At 42.4% G+C, this 20,122-nt stretch overlaps 1 pseudogene; it reads right to left on the bottom strand.

Moving 5' to 3' along the window:
- Positions 1-7,691: 7,691 nt before the first annotated feature.
- LOC133747051 (nuclear transcription factor Y subunit beta-like) lies at positions 7,692-8,205 on the bottom strand (annotated as a pseudogene).
- Between the last annotated feature and the right edge of the window lie 11,917 nt (positions 8,206-20,122).

Genomic DNA, 20,122 nt, shown 5'->3' on the forward strand with positions numbered 1-20,122 from the left:
CAATAAAGACAGCTGTTGACATCCCAATGGTGGGAGACCACAGAGAAGTGTTTAATCATTGCAGTTCCTAATTTTCATCCCAGTTTTCACATTCAATCATGCAGAACCATCTTCTAAATCACAGTTGGATGTTAGGCAGATCTTACACTTTGATGAACATTTCCTACCCAACAGTTTGCTAGTGTAGCTAAATACCTTTGTTGAGATGAGAGAACAGGGACTTGTGCTTGATGATTCAGATCTTAGAGAGAAGCTGCTTGTACCTGAAAAGTTGCAGAGTCCTCCCACCCCCCCACTCCACCCCACAACCAGCATGTGTCTAAGTTCCCTGTTTTGAGATGTGGAAATATTTATATGGCCCGTGTTGTGTTGTGTTTGAGCTCAAGTGATTAAGAACAAATGAATCTACATCAAGCCTGATTGTCTGAAATTCTTCAATTTTCACATGCCTGGAAGCACAAGCTGACCACCTGGTAGTGATCGAATGCAGGGAGGATAACTGACCACAGAGGAGAGGATAGAAATTATTCTCCTTCCTTTTGATATGTAGGAAGCTTTACAGCTCATGGACAATCTCGGTCAATCTTATGTTCCTCACATAGCCCCAAGCTATAGGCAGATCAGAGCCCCTTTCATGTGATTTACTATGAAGCAAATTGAAAATTAGGCATTGTCTGTGAGTTGTCCACATTCATAACACTGAGAAGTCATGGATCTAGGACAATCTCATCATTGGTTCCCTAAAGGATAGAGGACCATGAATATCTCCACTAGAACCCTGGACTAAGAACTCTAAGTGGCTTTCTGACCTCTTCCAGGGCAGGATTTCCTCGGGAACAGTCTTACTCAGGGCAAAGCCCTGGAGACAAGAGAAATCATGACTCAGATGCCTTCCTGACTTACAATAGGTTTCTATTTTAAGTTTCTAACAGGTTTCTATTCCTGACTTAAAATATGACACTTTCCTCCAGGACATCCTCTCTGAGGGTCTGGAGAAACCCAAACTTATGCCCATCATGGCCCAGCATCTTCACACTATTACTGGCTCAGCCTTCTCCATGGCCAGATGTCCTCACAGGGCCAGTGGTGTATTTGGTTTTAAAGCTGGGTCAAAACTCAGGACATCCCAGAGACACTGCCATGTGAGGGTGAGCCAAGCATTGACTTCTCTGCTGTGGCCAATGCTGCATGAACACTGAACAGAAATTCACCCAAAATGGGGCCATTCCATTGTTGTGGTGCTGGGGGATGGGGAATTTGTGATCAGATTGTTGAAGGGAATTCATGTAGCTCTCTCAGTACTGAACTGGTTAATACTGGGGAGGTTCATTAGAACATAAGGCCAACCCCTCTTCCTGTGTCTCTTCTGTGTGACTCTGCTTGCTCTTCTAATTTTCCACGATGATAGGACACAATATGGACACTTGATATGGGTATCAGATCTTTGAAACCTGGGCTTGAGAATACTGAGCTTATGGGTCTTTCTTTATAGTTTACCTGTCTCATGTGTATTTTTTAATGTCACAAAAAAACCTAATACTCATCCTTCATAGAAAGTGGCTGAGCAGTCTAAAATCTCTGTCTGATAAAAAGACAGTGTCTGTACCAACTCTGTGTGCCCACCTTCATGCCCATGACTTCCCTCACCAAAACCCAGTCCCTGGGAACTCTTCTCCTCTCACTAGACCCTTCAGGGACAGCATATACAGTTCCCTCTCCCACTGGTGAGGCTCATCCACCATCATACTTGCCCCATACAACCTGTGATTCAGGACCCTCTTCTCTCTGTCTTCAGATGTCTGTCCCAGTGACCAACAGCACTGTCCCTCCTTCCTGTGTTCCTGACAACCCCCAAACAATGGGTTTCATGTGCTTATTCACCCCATGGAAACCCTCCCTGAAATCCCACTCTCTTTCCAATGTGATAAAAATTATTTGGATTCAAACTGTTCTTACAGTCTTGGTCTCAGATGGTGAACTCTACAGACAGAAGAGATTGGCTTCAAAGTTCCTTTTTGTGTGATGTCTATGTGTTTGGTCTTAATTTTACCTGACCTGATGACAGTAGTGTGAGTTTCTTTCATTCATTCTCTGAATAAGTAGTGAACAAACTCAACATTAGGAATACTGTACTTTTCAAAATTTAGGAAATATTTTGAAACAACAAACTTAATAGCAGCATCAAAAGTAGAAATTGAGTAATACAAATGACAAATGCGTTTAGAAATCTGTAGACAGCCTGGAATGGGGGAAATGAAAGTTCATGAGGAAAGTGTATTAAGCAAAAGTTAAGTGGCCCATTGGAAGAAACATCATTGTGAAAGTCAGTGTGAACCTACCTGCTGGACAGCAGTTGAGATTTCCCATCTTGGACCACTCTGGATATGACGATACGCACGTTACCACTGCACTCAAGTTTGAACCTTTCAGCTCAAGAGAGTGATGGTTGGAATGGCAGGATGATGTCATTCACCATGTTACCATGGTGACAGGACACCATGAAATTTTTAAAGTGAGCCATACCAGACTTTAGGTGATGCTGTGCTGCTGTCTACATAAATATTTTTGTGTCCAAGCATGTTTTTTTAGAGTCCAAGTTTTGTTTCCTAAACTGACTCCAAGACAGACATGTTATCATTCTCTTCTTGTGAAGGAAGTTGAATGACTTAAAGGACCATTACAGTTGATGGTTAACAGTTTTAACGTGAGGCACATGTACTGAATCATGTCATCTGCAAACATGGCTATTTTGATTTTCTCTTTTATGGGTTGTGAAGCTCATTGTTTCTTTAATTCTGTAATTGCTCATGCTAATACTTTAAACACTGTATCAAGTAAGAGTGGTAAAAATTGGCCATCCTATTCTTGTTCTAGATCTGACAGAAAATGCTTTCAAGTTTTATGAATTCAGTATGATACTTGTTGTTTTGTCATATGCATATATGTATACACACTTGTAGCTGTATCATTTTGAGAAATTCTCCTTGTATAACTAATTTTTGAGAGTTTTTATAAAGAATGAATGCTGAATCATAGCATATGATTTCCCTGCATCTATTGAAATGATATTGTGTTAGTTCTTCATTCTGTGTCTGATCTTTTTGATGTAGCATTGGACTCAGTTTGCTAACATTTTGTTGAGAATTTCTATTTCTGTGTATATCAGGAAAATTGGTCTAAGTTTACTTTTCATGTTATGTCTTTGTTTGGTTTTGGTGTCAGAGTAACACTGGCCTCATAAAAAGAATTTAGCAGAATACTCTGCCTTGAAAACAGTAATTTCATGGCTGGTGCAGTAGGCTGAGCTGGTCCATGTCCAGCTGCACTTCTTCTGACTAAGCTCTCTGCTTATGGGCTGGGAAAGCCACTGATGATGGCCCAAGTGCTCAGACCCCTGCACCCACATGGGAGACCCTGAGGAAGCTCAGGTTCCTGCCTTTGGAACCAGCAGACGGAATACCGTTCTCTGTCTTTTCTTCTCTCTGTAATGCTACCTCTCAAATAAATAAATCTTTTTAAAAAAATCCTAAAAAACTGAGCCTGAACAGTAATCCCTTTGATTTTGATTCAACATCATATATTTTGTGTATATTAAGGAGAAAAATTTATAAATATATATATATATATATATATATATATATATATATATATATAAAGATTTGTTTATTTGAAAGGCACGGCTATGAACAGAGGGAGAGGCAGAGAGAGAGAGAGAGAGAGAGAGAGAGAGAGAGAGAGAGAGAGAGAGAATGAGAATCTTCTATCCATTGGGTAATGCCACCAGAAAATGAACCAGCGGATTCAAGACCAATTCTTCCACCCTTCCTTCCTTTCTCTCTCTTTTTCTCTCTCTCTCTTTCTCCTGAGATTTAAAACAGTTTTGAGATCCATAGAGTACGTGGAGAAATGGTAGTCATAATAGGAATATTTACTTTTCTGTTATTAGATGCTAATTTAAATTAGGTAGTTCTACTTACAATTGTCTTTATAATTAGTCTTTTTTTCTATTTAGTTACAGAATCATGAATGAATTTTTCTCATAAATTTTATTGTACTATTCTGGTGTATGTGTAATGTTATGTACTCACTAATTTGATGAGTTAATGTCTTAAATTTCAGTTTTATTAAATTTGCTGTATCATTTTCCATTCTCTTCCTTTGAGTCATTTTTAATGTTTAGTATGGCCACTGACAGAAGTGATGATATAAAGACACACAAGTTTGGCACATCATCCTTGTGTAATGCACAAAATAAAGTTTTGGTCATTAAAGTATCAGAAATAATGCCTTTTATTTACTAAGAATAAAGAAGTGCAAATGTTTAATGATTTTAGGTGTTTAAGGAATAAATATATTCTGTTCCTACAGGACTAAGAGTCTTTTATTCTTCCATTGGAACCAATATTTTAAATATATTGAGTAAAATGCTCATAAAAATGATGGCTTTATTGAGGACTTACATTGTACTACATACTACACTAAGCACTTTATATACATTTATGTCCTTTATTCTTCCTAATTCCATTTTGTCATATAAACTACTAGTTGTCTTAATTTTGGGGAAATTGAAGAAAACCTATTTTTAAAATTTTATTAGAGAGGCAGTCAGAGAAAGAGACAGAGAAAGCCCCTTTCCACTGGTTCACTCTCAAAATGCCCACAGAAGCCGGAGACCAGGAACTCCATCCAGGTCTCCCACATGGGTGGCAAGTATATAACCACTTCAGCCATCACCTGTTGTGACCCAGGGTGTGCACCAACACAAAATTGTAAGTGAGAATGGACCTAGGACCCAAACCCCACCACTTTTTTATGAGATGCAGATATCCCAACCTATGTCTCAACTGCTAGGCCAAATGTTCTCCTCAAGCATGTGTTTAGATCCGTGTTGCCTGTGCCTTAGCTTTTAATCATGATGGTCCTGCATCCTGGTTTTTTAAACTGAATGTGACAGTTTAAGTTTATCATTTCTGTAATGTTTTTGCTTGGGGGTGCGGAAAAATCTTTAAAGTTGAACCAGGGATCATTTAAAGCATTTTTATGCTCCTTAAAATCTTAAACCACTGTATGTGTATGTGTATGTGTATGTGTATGTGTATGTATCTGTTTTTGTATATATCTGTACATCTATCCATCCATTGTTTATCTGTTTATCTGTCCTGGACATATTTGTATTATATTTCAGAATTTTCCACTTTTCATTTGTCATTGATTTCTTATTTTCTCAGGATCAGAAATGATAATTTGTAAGATTTCAGTCTTTGAAATATATTGATATTGGGGGCCGGTGCTGTGGCCTGGAGTGCCTGCATCCCATATGGGCACCGATTTGAGTCCTGGCTCCTCTGCTTCTGATTTAGCTCTCTGCTGTGGCCTGGGAAGGCAGTGGAGGATGCCCCGGGCCCTTGGGCCCCTGCACACACGTGGGAGACCTGGAGGAGTCCCCTGGCTCCTGGCTTCGGATCTGGCCATTGCAACCAATTGGGGAATGAACCTTCAGGTGGAAGACTCTCTCTCTCTCTCTCTGCTTCTCCTCTCCTTGTGTAACTCTGACTTTTAAATAAATAAATCTTTAAAAAAAAGAAATAAATTGATACTGACTGTGCCCATACCACCCTGAATGCTGCTCCCAATCTTGTCTGAAATATATAGACACTTACTTTGTGGTCTAACATATGGTCTGTACTGCAGAATATCCCATATTCAATTGATTTATTTACATATTCTTATTTTGTTTGCTGATGTTTTCTTTCTTTTTTTTTTTGACAGGCAGAGTTAGACAGTGAGAGAGAGAGAGAGACAGAGAGACAGAAAGTTCTTCCTTCCATTGCTTCACCTCCCAAATGGCTGCCACAGCCAGCACTCTGGGGCTGGTGCACCATGCCGATCTGAAGTCAGGAGCCAGGTGCTTCCTCCTGGTTTCCCATGCGGGCGCAGGGCCCATTGCTGGTGTTTTCTATATACAGGGGGACTTGAAAAGTTTCTGGAAAAAGTGAATTAAAAGGTAATTCCATTGTAGTGCAAAAATGTTTAAATCCATCCATAGTTCTTCACATAGTATGAAGTTCTTGAAGACCCTGTATTCACACAGATCTGATCATTTATAGTGCTGGGCAGAGTTGTTGAAGAGTATAGTAGTCCATTTGTTAGTGACTTCCCAAACTATTTCTGAAAATACTTACTGATTGTCATATGTAGTGACTGAGGTCATTGTTTCTTGTGTTTAACAGAGATATTCTTGAATGTCAGGAGCTATTAAGAGCAACAGCAATCACAACAACAAAACCCTAGTACTGGAAAACCAAGTGGCACCATGTCTTTGTAGACTGTGCTGCCAGAGTCCTTAAACATTTGCTCAGGCTTGCACTCCTTCCTGCTGGGGAAGCTGTCTTCTCTGTTTCTTTCTGATCATGCCTATTCCTCTGAAAGGCACATGGCCTTCTGCCTTCTCCCATGTATATGAGTCCTTTTGAATGTCCTAATTTCCCAAAGAAACTCTAGTTTTTGCTCCGAGGCATTGGGTTGGTCTATTTTGTGTTTCACTTGTAATCTTTTGCCCCAGGCATCCCTGGGCTCTTAGTTTGCCTTGCAGTATGTTCCAGTAATGCCTGATGCTTTCTTCTAAGTTGCCTAAACAAAGAGAAATGCCTTTTTGGCTACTCCTTCAGATTGCCCCTGAACAGGTTCAAGCAGATGTGCACAACAACTTACAAAATGATCTGCTGTGCTCTATCTGGATCCAGGTACCAGAATCCCAAGCTGGGTGTGTGAACTTCCCTCTTGAATACTGCTACAGCCAAGGTAGAGGGTGAGCTAAGGGCAAGTCAAAAATGCCACAGAATTTCCAAGTTCTCTTTTTCTTGATTCTATATTCATTAGACTTTTGCAAATCTTTGACTGTGTCTCAGAGTTTTGACACTGTTTGCTTAATTAATTGCTTGTCTTTCAGTGTTTCTATGGGAGGACAAGTACTTGGAGTTTCATACTCTGCCTTTTTGCTGATGTCAGCCTGCTGTCTTTTTTTAAAAAAACTAATTCTGTTTATGATTTAAAAGGAATTACAAGATGTCTTCTAAAATTAAAATGGCCTACCCAAAAGTGTTTTTTATTTAAAATAGTTCACTATATTTCTGTTTTAAATCTGACCTTTCTTCATCTAAAAGAGGAAAATTTAAAATGTTAGACAACTCATTATGAACACTAAGATATTAGAATGCAGATAAACTAATAACACTCAATGGGAAATTACAAAATTCACAAATTTCACATCTTGACCTTAGCACTGACTCTTAAAATCTAATGGGTACTGCTGAAATTTTAGCATAAATAGTTAGCCTGTGAAGGTTTACGGTTACTCTGATTCCTGAAATGAGGTGATGTCCCTCTTTTCGCTACTGGTGTGTTTATGTCATCATAAGAATATACTTTTCTCATAGATTTCTCAAAGTCATTCACTTTATTAGGGATTTTATTATTTTTTCTCATACAAAACAAAACTATTTTAATACCTTTAAATTCCAAATTATTCTTTAAAATCATTCATGAAAAAGATTCTCAAGTCCGAATTAACACCTCAATTAGTTAAGCATCAGGAAACTACATTACACCTATTTAATGTGTAAAGAGACATTTTTTCACGTCATTTTCTTCTGATGTCTGTTCCAGAATCACAGACTCTTGCTTCTCTACACTTCCATCCATCATTTCTGCAGATCATGAAAACTGAATTTGTTGAACACCAGAAAGCTGTTGATATGATGTTGTATAAACCATAACATTTTGTTGCTGACCATCTGCAGTTATTAAGCCAGCTGGTAACCGGTTAGTGAATGCCTCCTCTGTAAGCTCTGCTCTTAGTCCATCTGTAGCTGTGACTGCTCCACCAATTCCTTTGTCTCCTTTCATAGCCTCTCTGAATTTCTGAAGGTACAATTTCAGAGGTTCCACATAACTGTCAAAGCCCAAGGTGGACATGGCAAAGAGAATGTCTTCTCCATTGATTGTCCTCTGTTTCTCTTGATGGCACCTTTCACTGGCTTCAGATGCTATAAAGCTAAGAACTCACACATTGTTGAACACATCTTTGGCATCTGTTGCGATCTTTCCTGTTTGAGGTATGGCATTCTTCATTATCCTAGCCACATTTGCAATTGGAAGATATATTTCTTCTTGAGAAGCAGCTGTGGTAGAACTGTCACCGTCCATTGTCACGAAATACTGTCAGAACCTTGGTGTCAGTGGTGCTCAGAGCACCTTTTTAACAAGGTGTCTAATCTTTGCTCAATTCCAACCCGTGTTTAAAGCATCTTGTTCTAGTACTTCGGGCGAGATAACAATTTGTGGGTGCTCTGTAATTCTTTGTTCTCCGAGACTACTGCTCCGTAAGCCCCTGCTTATCCTCCTGCCTCCCACCAGCGATGATCGAAACCTTAGTGCAATCCCAAAGGCTTCCTTCCCAAGTCCAGGGACCACAAGCTACCAGACGGCTGCATTCTTTACGTGCAAACCAGACTGCAGGACACCAACGCCATTCCTTCCTCCCAGGGACCTCGCTGCCTCCCCACGCAGGTGCGCGGGGTGGCCCGAGGCCCCACGGCCGAGCCCACCTACCTGTCAGCCCCACTAGTGCTGCGCGGACCCCCGATGGCCCAGCCAGCCCGGACCTGCACCCAACGCCGGTCTCCCGCCCGCCGCGTGGGGCTGGAGTGCGCTGGCGGACAAAGCGGCCGGACTCGGCCAGGCCCCGCGGACCCACGAGCCGACGGGCAGGGGGTGCTCCGCGGGGCCCGCGCGGCTGCAGAAGCCGAGGGGGCAGGGTCGGGGTGGCGGCGGGGACCCGGGCCACATCCCCGCTAGCCGGCCTGCTCCCCGCACAAAATGGAGCCGGCCCAGGGCGCCACCTAGAGGGACCCCGACCGTGCCCCGCCGGCAGCCCTCTTTGGCCTCGGCCTCGGAGTTCAAGGGTGGTGAGTGGGAGGTGGCCTGGCCCAGGCCCAGGCCCAGGCCCAGGTCCGGGCGGGCGGGTGGGAGGGTAGTGCCCAGGCCAGGGCGGCATTGGCGGCGGGGATGGATGGTGCTGGGACGATTTTAACTAAAACACTGTAGTTGATTTAATTAAAAGACGGAAATCCTTTAGGATCTTTACACCACCCACCTGGGACTGTTTTCGTCTTCCTTTGCACCAAGTCATTTTTCTCTTCGTATTGTTACATATCATACATAATTGGTGATGATCCTCTAATAATTCAGAGACCATGTCTTATTTTTCTATTAGATTTCAGAATTCATAGCTAGTGTGAAGTGATGTGTGACACCCCGTGTTTTCAGATGTAAACTGAAGGCACCTTTGAGTAGGTGCTCTTACTGTGTAGTGTTGTTCTGGCTGTTTTTAGCTTAACCTAGAAGCAGACAGATGTTTGTGCATAAAACGGACTGCAGAAACCTGTTGCATATCTTCCTTTACCATGATTGCAAACTGCACTGATAAAACCTGTAGATGCCCTGAGCTAAACTTAACTTCAGTTCAGGAGTCTGAATGCCATTCACTCTGTTAAAAGTATGTTAGAAATGACTTGTAAAATACTGTGTTTTCTATCCTTATTTAAGCCAAGACAATTTACTAACATGTATTTTTCAAATTCCTAAAATATTATAAATTCATTTTATAACGTTGTTTAATAGTTAACATTATGTAAATTTTAAACTCTTCTTGCCCTAAGTAATTGGTGAACTGTTTCTTTAGATAGAAAATGTATTGTGTTTTTACCTATATGGTGACATCTAATACGTATAGTACATATTATTTATGCATGTATTTAAAATGCATAAAGAACCATACCCAGATTATTTTAGTGCCTGGTTTACATTACTTATTGATATACCTCTAAAATTACAGCTGTATTCTAGACACTTACTGTTAGTTAAATTATTACTCAAACAAATGAAATGTGTTAGCTTAAAACATTTTTAGATATTGGTACAGTTTGATCATTTAAAGCTCCTTAGGTAAAGTATGATTGGAAAACATCCTGAGCATTCTTGTTACAATTATGGCTGCCTGACAACTTAGTTCAAAATCAGAATAGCAATGAAAAGCATCATAGTAAACTCCCTTGCACCCTTTATTGTTATTTTTGGGCAACACTACACATAAGTTCTGGTGAATGTATTGTCATTATGCTTATTTAAATCCTTGATAAAATCATTACTTATTTTGCTTACCTAGAAATTAGATTCAGAGGTAAAGCAGCGTTTGTTTGTAATTATTAGTTGGTATTCTCTTGTGTCACCAGATGTGTTATGGGAAATGGGGAGAGTACCACTCAGAGACTGAATTTGGGTAAAACTTTATTGATGAGTTGCAGACTGATTGGCCAGGGACATAGTACATAATTGGGAGCCACACTGTGTTGCTGGTTCCCTGTCTAGCAAGACTTATATGGGGCAAAACCAAAATGTAGGTGGCAGGGTTCAGTTACAATTTTCTGGTGTAATAAGTAGAGGTTTTCAACTATGTTTGCATGAGCTAATGACATTTCTTGGAATTGGCAAGGTTACAGAGGAACTGGCTGTCTTTCAGCTAGGATGTGGTTAGGCAATAGGACATTTCACAGGGTACATGCAACATAGAATTTTTTTAACTGCATGGGTGAGGGTAGGTCACTTCTTGGTCATAAGTATTCAACATGGCATTTGTCCTGCTCTCTCTAACATATGTTTATATCATGTAACAGCTTAGATGAAATATGGAGCTTTCTGTCTGTCTGTGATTTCTCCTGGTTACCAGTATTAATCCCCTCCAAATGTTTCACACAAATGAAAACTCTACGGGATGTAGCCCATTGTATGTACAATTTTCCAGAATTACAAGTTCTGTCCTCAGCTCCCGGGCAGCCCTAGAGAGCTGGTGCAGGCGGCATGGAGGGTCACGTGCTCTCAGCCCGCGTCTGGGCCTGCGGGAGAAGGCCCTGCTGAGGGTCCCCGGCAGTGCCCCATCTGCACAGGCTCTGCCTTGGGCCACCTTAGCCCCAGCTGCCCATGCCAAGGCTGGTGCGGGATGTTTCGGCCAAGACTCTTAGCGCTCCTGGGTTCGGGTGTTCGCTGGCGCCCCTCGACCAGGCAGGGAGCACGAAGACTCCTGCACCCTCAGTCCGAGGACACAGACACCCTGTGGCAGCCCCGTCGCAGGTTCTGATCCTTGTCATTTGTTAGGAGGAACACATGATATATTTAGTAGTATACAGTGTTTTCGTAACTAAATGTTGAAATGTGTATTTAAAAATTAGACTATTAAATCTCTATCAGTAAGGACATATATTTTACATTGGGCATTGATAAGTGTTTTTATAGTTTCTTCAGTAAATTTATTTTTATTCTATACAATTTAAACTGATAGGTGTGAATTTGTTCTAACTTTTATTTGATGAATATTCCCATTTCTTAAGTAAATATTTTTTCTAGATGTTTGATAGTATTGCAGGAGACATGAATACTTTTTGGTATTTCTGTTTTCTCATGTTTTAAATCACTGAACTTTTGACAGATCTATTGTAAGTTATCAATTAAAACATAAATATTTGGGTAAACCTCTAAGGTGTATTAGAAGTTCAGTAATTTTTTTTTTTTTTTTTGCTTTTCTTCTGATTTATTTGAAACGCAGTCAGAGCTAGAGAGAGGGAGAGAGCGCGCCCATCTGCTGGGTCACTTCCCAGAAGGCCGGCGCTGGGCCAGGCTGAAGCCAGGAGTCTGGAGTTCCATCCAGGTCCCCCACGTGGGTGCAGGGCCCCCGCACTTGAGCCCTCACCGCTGCTCCCAAGGTGCGCATGCGCAGGGAGCTGGGCCCGGAACACAGTCTGACCCGGGATGCCCTGGTCTCAATCCCAGTACCAAACACGGGCCCCTAGGTCCCCGCAGGACGAGGCACCCAGCGTCTCAGGTCAGAGCTCAGCGGCCTAGCCCGAGAGGGGAGCGCTGTGTGCGGGACCCCAGGGCAGGCTGGGAGGACGCCCGCTCCCCCCATCAGATCCTGGGTTCCAGCTCCAGCTCTGCTCCGGACTCCAGCTGCAGGGGTGGCTTGGGCGCTCCGGGCCAGCATGGGGAGACCCCGATGGAGCTCCCGCCCCAGCACTGCGGGCCTGGGGAGTGACTGGGAAGGGAGCTGGGTCTGACTTCCGCCCCCAGCACTGTGTGTTCCATGGCACAGCTGTGGACCCCAGTTCCCCCGCTGCTGTCAGCAACATGGCTCTGCCGAGGGGAGGGGGACATGGAGCAGCCCACCGTGACCCCTGGGCCTCTGGCTGTTCACCTCAGGTGAAGGGCGGGGCAGGGGCAGGGCAGGGTGGGCGGGAGGCAGGGCGGGGCGGGCGGGGGCCGGGCATGGGCAGGCTGGCGGGGGCGGGGACTGCTCGCCCAGGTTCTCCCCCGGCTGGCCCACTCTGGGCCTTCCCTGGGCCCCGGGGCTCCGCAGCCGCCACCACCACACACGTCCATCACCAACACCATCAACACCATCATCATCATCACCACCAATAGGGTGAACACCGACACCATAGCGCTCGCCAGACCCGTCCTGCGGGGGCCCGAGGGGCTGCAACACGGCCCCCTCCCCAGTGCCCCCGCCCCTCCCCAGTGCCCCCCGCCCCTCCCCAGAGCCCCCCGCCCCTCCCCAGCGCCCACAACCCCCTCCCCAGAGCCCCCACCCCTCCCCAGAGCCCCCACCCCTCCCCAACGCCCCGCGGCCCCTCCCCAGAGCCCCCACCCCTCCCCAGCGCCCACAACCCCCTCCCCAGAGCCCCCACCCCTCCCCAGCGCCCACAACCCCCTCCCCAGAGCCCCCCGCCCCTCCTCCGAGCCCCGTGCCTCGCCAGGGCGGAGACCCCCGGATCCCCGAGGCCCGCGGGGGAGGCCCGGGCCGGGCGCGGCCGCCCTGACCCCGACCCGCTGCCCCGCGCAGCTGCGTCGTCAGCAGCCTGGAGTCCTGGTGCCCGAGGACTAGGGGATCCTGTACCTGAAGGGCGCCACACCGGCGCAGGATCCGGCCTCGGGGCTCAGGACGCGCTACCCGGTGACAGACAGGAGGTGAGGGCGCGGCCGGGGCCACGCGGTGCTCCGCGCTCGGTCCGCCGGCCCCTCAGCTGCCCTTGGCTTGTGGACGCGGCCCCGGCCCGCCCCTGCCGCCCTACAATCTGTTTCTGGCCACTGCCTGCCACACCTGCTTTCTGTTCATCTCCGCCTCCTCAGTGTCTGGCAGGTGGAGACATGGGAGCTGGAAAACCTTCCGGGCCTGTTCTCTCCTGAGTTTGTCTTGGGCTGTCCCGGTTGTTAGCATGGAGACTTGGTCACCAACAGAAAACTCCCTTTTATGAAAATGCTAGCCTATATCTAAATGGTTTATGCCTTTTAGGATTTTCTGTCAGTTTTATAATTTTGTGAAGAACGAATGATCTGTTTAATCATGGGAAACTATTGTTCCATAACTAAACTTTGAAATACATATTTTGATAACTTTTACTTAATATATATTATTTTGGCATTGATTAGCATTTTAAGTTTCTTTAGTAAAAGTATTTTTATTCTACCAAATCTGCTTTCTGTTCATCTCTGCCTCCTCAATTTCTGTAAGTGTATAAATTTATATATATAATATATGTATCAATGTATAAATGTATAATTTTTTATAAATGTATAAATTTTTAAGGAAAAACCTGTATTATACTTCATTTATTCTTCTTAGTAATTACATTGATAGCATTACACTATTATTATGCAAATTAGGAGTACTGTTGGTTTATATCGTGGCTTCAAGATGAGTATTTTTCCTAAAAGAAGTACAGAAGATAATTTAGGGAAGGGGCAAGGGGACATTTTATTGTTGGCTAATAGACTGCATAGAACTGTTACACAGCTGTTTAACTGAGACGTTGCTTTGCAATCTCCATTATTTTACTGTGTTTTTAAAATTTTTTCCAGGAGATTCTAATAAAAATGGAAGAAGAACCAAGTTCTGCTTTGGACTCTGAAGAGACTTTTAATTCTTGTAGGTAGGTAGTAAATACAGAGATATATAATATTACAGGATAATGTGTAAGATCCAATATCTTAGAGGAGTCTAATCTTAGAATAGCAAGGAATTAGGACTTGTGCTTTTAAAATGTGATAATATTTAAATAGTACCGATATGTGATTATCTGCAGAAATAATGAGTATCAGAAAATGTAATAACCCAAATTCTTGTGAATGAGCTTACATCAGATATCTGTTGCTCTCCTATCCTACAGTACACTAATTAGGACAATGTACATATAGTATTAACCTTCATTATAATCTGCTTTTTGTTTTTCCCATATATATTTTACAGTACTAAAGACTTCTTTCAGAGTACCTAAGAAAGGTTAAAATGCAAATGTGATTGAATTAAGAGCTGTTTGTTAATGCCCTTTTAGGGCTCTTCAGCCAATAGGAAGGTTACAGCTCAAACAGGAAAGGATTCAGTTGGCAGGGCAACACTGCTGTTAAATGGTTTTATAGTATTTAAAGTGTGAAATTAATATTTTTCTACCCAGTAGGCAGCAGCTCTTATAATGTAATAACTTAATTGTAAATTTGGCACTTGGGTTAAATGTAGAATTCATAGAAGCACAGTGCTGGTGCATATTTTCTTATTAATATTAATAGACAAAACCTAGAAAAATGTAGCAGTGTCACATTAAAATAGCCACAGAATTATTGGTAAAATTTGCTTCAGAAGATGAAAATTATTTTTCTGTTGCCATTATAGCTCTTTTAAACTAGCTAGTAACAGGTTATTAAAAAATACATAAATTTTCCAGTGTTCAGAAGTCCTTTTGTGTAACAACTATTTAAACTGCCTCAGAAATCCTAACCTTTCTTCATAATCAGACAGCTCAGGCCTTAAGCCTACCACTGACATACTAGAGCTTATGTCTAGGGTAATGAGTTAGTTTCTCATCTGTAAAAAGGGCATTATATTGTCTGATCTGCTTCCTTCCCACAACTTTTAAATACTGGGGTAAAACATGTAAAACAAAGCCTCTTGAAAATCTAAATGCAGAGCATGTTCCACGGCTCACTAGTCTAATCCTCCGCCTGTGGCGCTGGCACCCCAGGTTCTAGTCCCTGTTGAGGCGCTGATTCTGTCCCGGTTGCTCCTCTTCCAGTCCAGCTCTGCTGTGGCCCAGGAAGGCAATGGAGGATGGCCCAAGTGCTTGGCCTCTGCACCCACATGGGAGACCAGGAGGGGGCACCTGGCTCCTGGCTTTGGATCAGCGCAGCGTGCTGGCCTTAGCGGTCCTTTGGGGGTTGAACCAATGGAAGGAAGACCTTTTTCTCTGTCTCTCTCACTGTCTAATTCTGCCTGTCAAAAAAAAAAAAAAAAGTGCTATCTGGAACTATAACAAATAAATTATGGAACTTAAATCTGTGGACACTAACTACAGCTTCATATGTCTAATACTCACAGATTTATTTTTATGGCCTATGAGGTTTTACAATGATTTGTATTTCTTAGTGGTTTTCTTCATTGATTCAGATAGGTAGAAAACAAATGGATTTAACTCTTGAGACACTTGTAGGGGGTTATATGATGCCTGAATGGTTTTAGGCCACAGCTTGCTTTGGAAGTGTTGATTTAAATTTAAGTATTTGGCTTCCAACTAATTTGCAGTGATGTGTTATGAGAATGTATTATTAGTTTTATGCAATACATCTTACAGGTTTTACAGACCACTGTTACATGTTTTTTTGTCAAGTTACGTGTGAGACAACACTGCCAGATGTGAAGGAAGAGAGAGAGTGTCCTGTGTGTGCTGCAGCGGATGTTTAACTTAGGGAATGGAGCACACATGTCCACATGGTGGAAGGACTATGGTTTCTCCATCCTCCCCTCCTCTTCCCAAGGGCAACTGACCTTCTTGCAAAAAGAGGCAAGCCCTTGCCAGCACAGAAGACTACAGACTATTACATTAATCTGTCTAGCTGCAGGACCAGCTGCTTGCATGTTTTTAGTTATCTTATTAGATGGTATAACAGTGACCTATGAAATAAATTGAAGGTGAACATATTTAACTTTCCTTTTATTATCCTATGTTTCCCAAAATCTTTTTGATTAGATTATAACTTTCTACAAAAGTCCCTAGGAAGTCTGTTTTGTTTCTGATTCATGTAATGCTTTTTTTTAAGGTTTTTAAAGTATAATGTCATAGTGCACAGTATAGAAAATAATTTAATTTCTGTCTCATTTATTGATAGATTTTAGTCTGTTTATATAGTCAAAAAGCCATAGTAAACTTACCTTATTAGGCAATTAAGTTAGATGGAACTCAGACCAATTATTTGGCATTCTCTGAGAAACTCAAAATACTCCTTTATCTTGGCATTGCAGAAATGGCATAGTATAGAATGCAAATTATTGTATCTTGCTCTAAAATAAATTTTAAATTATATTTAACTCTTCTCTAGGTTCTTATATATGGTAGTTGATCACCAAGTTTACTCTATTTTTTAATTTAATTTAACTTGGCATCATTGATGAGTATATTTTCCCAAGCTGTGCTGTTAGGAAAAAATGTATTATTCTCTGATTTTTGGCAAAGGGATAATTTTGAAGCAATAATCTTTAAATGTGATGTTGACTTTAAGAGACACACAAAATAATAAAAACTAATGATATTCAATTATAAGTCTTAGCCAATGTTCTATTATAATAATTTAGCTAGGGAACCTGATGCTGAATCTAAGAAAATAAAAAAGTTCCTGAATGCAAGAAAATCATGAAATACTTCTAAGTGTCTTTAGATAATAAATCCTACAACTGATATAGTAGGGTGACTGGAGACTTAATTCTTAAGACATGATATTTGTGAGTCCTGTTTCTTTTTTTTAAAAAATGTATTCATGGCCGGCGTCATGGCTTAACAGGCTAATCCTCCGCCTTGTGGCGCCGGCACACCAGGTTCTAGTCCCAGTTGGGGTGCCGGATTCTATCCCGGTTGTCCCTCTTCCAGGCCAGCTCTCTGCTATGGCCCGGGAAGGCAGTGGAGGATGGCCCAAGTGCTTGGGCCCTGTACCCGCATGGGAGACCAGGAGAAGCACCTGGCTCCTGGCTTCAGATCAGCGCGATGAGCCGGCCGCAGCGGCCATTGGAGGGTGAACCAACGGCAAAGGAAGACCTTTCTCTCTGTCTCTCTCTCTCTCACTATCCACTCTGCCTGTCAAAAAAAAATGTATTCGTACTTTCTGACAGGTGTTTTACTCTGAAGAAATACTAATTTCATATTTCAAAAGAACTTTAATTGAAGAATGAAAGGAGTGTTTCTCTCTCTCTCTCTCTCTCTCTCTATATATATATATATATATATATATATATATAAAATATATTTTCTAAGGAAAGACAGTAAAAGGCACTTGGCTTCAAATAGTGGTGGTCTAATTCCTTATATTGAAGAGAGCTTCCAAAGTCACTTCCCTTTCTCAATTTGTTCTGTTCTCCATATCACTGAGACAGAGACTAACTTGGTAAAATGTCTTTTTATTATTATTCTATTAAAATATTTTTATTAGCATGCAATACTTTTGTGGTACAGTATTTCAGTACATATACAAAGCATACATCAATCAAACCAGGAAAATAGCTTTTCTATGTCCTTAGCTTTGTTCTGGTAGCTACTAGTTGCTCTCTCCTGGTTCTTTGTGCAGTGTATAATACATTATTGTGAGCTGCAGTGGAACAGGAGCACTGTGCTGTGAACACTGGAACCAGTGCCTTCTGTCTGTGTTTGGTGCCTGTTATCCAGTCTCCTTCAATTCTCTTGCCACACCCTTCCCAACCTCACTGTGGTTTTGATTTACATGTCCCTGAAGGCTAGTGATATTGAACATTTCTTCATGCTTTTGTTTTCTTTTTGTGTTTCTTCTCCAGAGAAATATCTATTCAGATACTTTGCCTGTTTGGTAACTGGATTTGTGTTTTTGTGGTGTTTGGGGTTCTGTATATGTTCTGAGTCATAGTCCTTTGTTAGATGCACAACTTGTAACTGTTTTCTGTCAGCTGTGCTTTGTTCCTTTTGCTGTACAGAAGCATCTTAGTTTGGGATGATGATCACATTTGTATGTTTCTCCTTTCCTCTCTGCTCTTAGGGTCTTAGGGTTTTTTTTTTTTTTTTTTTGACAGGCAGAGTGGACAGTGAGAGAGAGAGACAGAGAGAAAGGTCTTCCTTTGCCGTTGGTTCACCCTCCAATGGCCGCCACAGCTGGTGCGCTGCAGCCGGTGCACCATGCTGATCCGATGGCAGGAGCCAGCTGCTTCTCCTGGTCTCCCATGGGGTGCAGGGCCCGAATACTTGGGCCATCCTCCACTGCACTCCCTGGCCACAGCAGAGAGCTGGCCTGGAAGAGGGGCAACCGGGACAGAATCCAGCACCCCGACTGGGACTAGAACCTGGTGTGCTGGCGCCGCTAGGTGGAGGATTAGCCCAGTGAGCCGCGGCACCAGCCCTTAGGGTCTTTTTCAAAAAAATTTAATGTTTGCCAGTGTTTTCCCCCAGTGGTTTCATAATTTCAGGACTTACATTTATATATCTTTTCCATTATGAGTTGATTTTAGATTACGGTGGGAGGCATGGGATGAAATTTTGGATTCTGGGTATGGATTTTCTATTTTAAAGTTTTATTTATTTTTACGTGAAATACAGAGTTATAGAGAGGCAGAGGGAGAGAGAGGTCTTTCATCTGCTGGTTCACTCCCCAGATGGCCACAATGGCCAGAGCTGCACCGATCAAAAGCCAGGAGCCAGGAGCTTCTTCCAGGTCTCCCACGTGGGTGTAGGGGCCCAAGAACTTGGGCCATCTTCTTCTGCTTTTCCAGGACACAGGAGAGAGCTGGATCAGAAGTGCAGCAGCCAGGACTGGAACCAGTGCCCATATGGGATGCCGGCACTGTAGGTGGTGGCTTTACCTGCTAAGCCACAGTGCTGGCCCCATGGGTATGGATATTTAGATTTAGATTTCCCAGCACCATTTATGGAAGAGACTATCCTTTCTCTGGTATGAGTTTTGGTAGATTTATCAAAGAGCAATTAACTGTAGGTATGTAGATTAATTTTTGAGATCTCTATTCTGTTCCAATAGTCTGTATGTCTGTTTTTATGCTGATACCATACTATTTTGATTACAGTAACTCTATAATATGTCTTGAAATCTGATGTTGTGATGCCTCCAACTTTGTTGTTCAAGATATCTTTATGTATTTGGGTTCTTTTAAAGTGCTTCTATATAAATTTTAGGATTGTTTTTTCTAGTTCTGTGAATAATGTCTTTATTATTTTGGTGGTAATTATATTGAAGCTGTGAATTGCTTCAGGTAACATGGACTTGTACTAGTATTAATTTTTCTAATCTGTGTACAGAGAAGAACTTTGTGTTTTCTTTTGTCTTCTTCACATTCTTTCATCAGTGTTTTGCAATTTTCATTGTAGATATCTTTCATGCCCTTGGTTAAATTTATTCTGGGTGATGGGAGAGCAGATCTTGGCCTCACTGTTAAATTGTTAAGACTCTTCATGTCCCATTTGGAGTGCCTGGGTTCAATACCCGATTTCACTACTTACTCCAGCTTCCTGCTAATCCAGACCCTCAGAGGCGATGTGAATGACTCAAGTAATTTGCCTTCCATTTCTGGGACCTGTGTTGCGTTCTTAGATTTTAGGCCTGACCTAACCCTTTTTGTTGTGGGCATTTAGAGATTGAACCCAGGAGTGCAGTGGAGGTTAGCCCAAGTGCTTGGGCCCTGCACCCCATGGGAGACCATGAGAAGCACCTGGCTCCTGCCTCCGGATCAGTGCGGTACACCGGCTGCAGTGTGCCAGCTGCAGCAGCCACTGGAGGGTGAACCAATGGCAAAGGAAGACCTTTCTCTCTGTCTCTCTCTCTCATTGTCCACTCTGCCTGTCAAAAAATAAAATAAAAAATTAAAGATATCTGTGGTCATAGAATTAAATTTTTATGGCATTTATTGGGGGAATATTCAAATTATTAGGAATATAGATAACACAATAGCAAATTTAATATACCAAAGGGAAAATCAGGACCAGGTTTAGGTTCTATTAAA

Source organism: Lepus europaeus, chromosome 18, assembly GCF_033115175.1.
Source record: "Lepus europaeus isolate LE1 chromosome 18, mLepTim1.pri, whole genome shotgun sequence".
In the NCBI taxonomy this organism is placed as follows: Eukaryota; Metazoa; Chordata; class Mammalia; order Lagomorpha; family Leporidae; genus Lepus; species Lepus europaeus.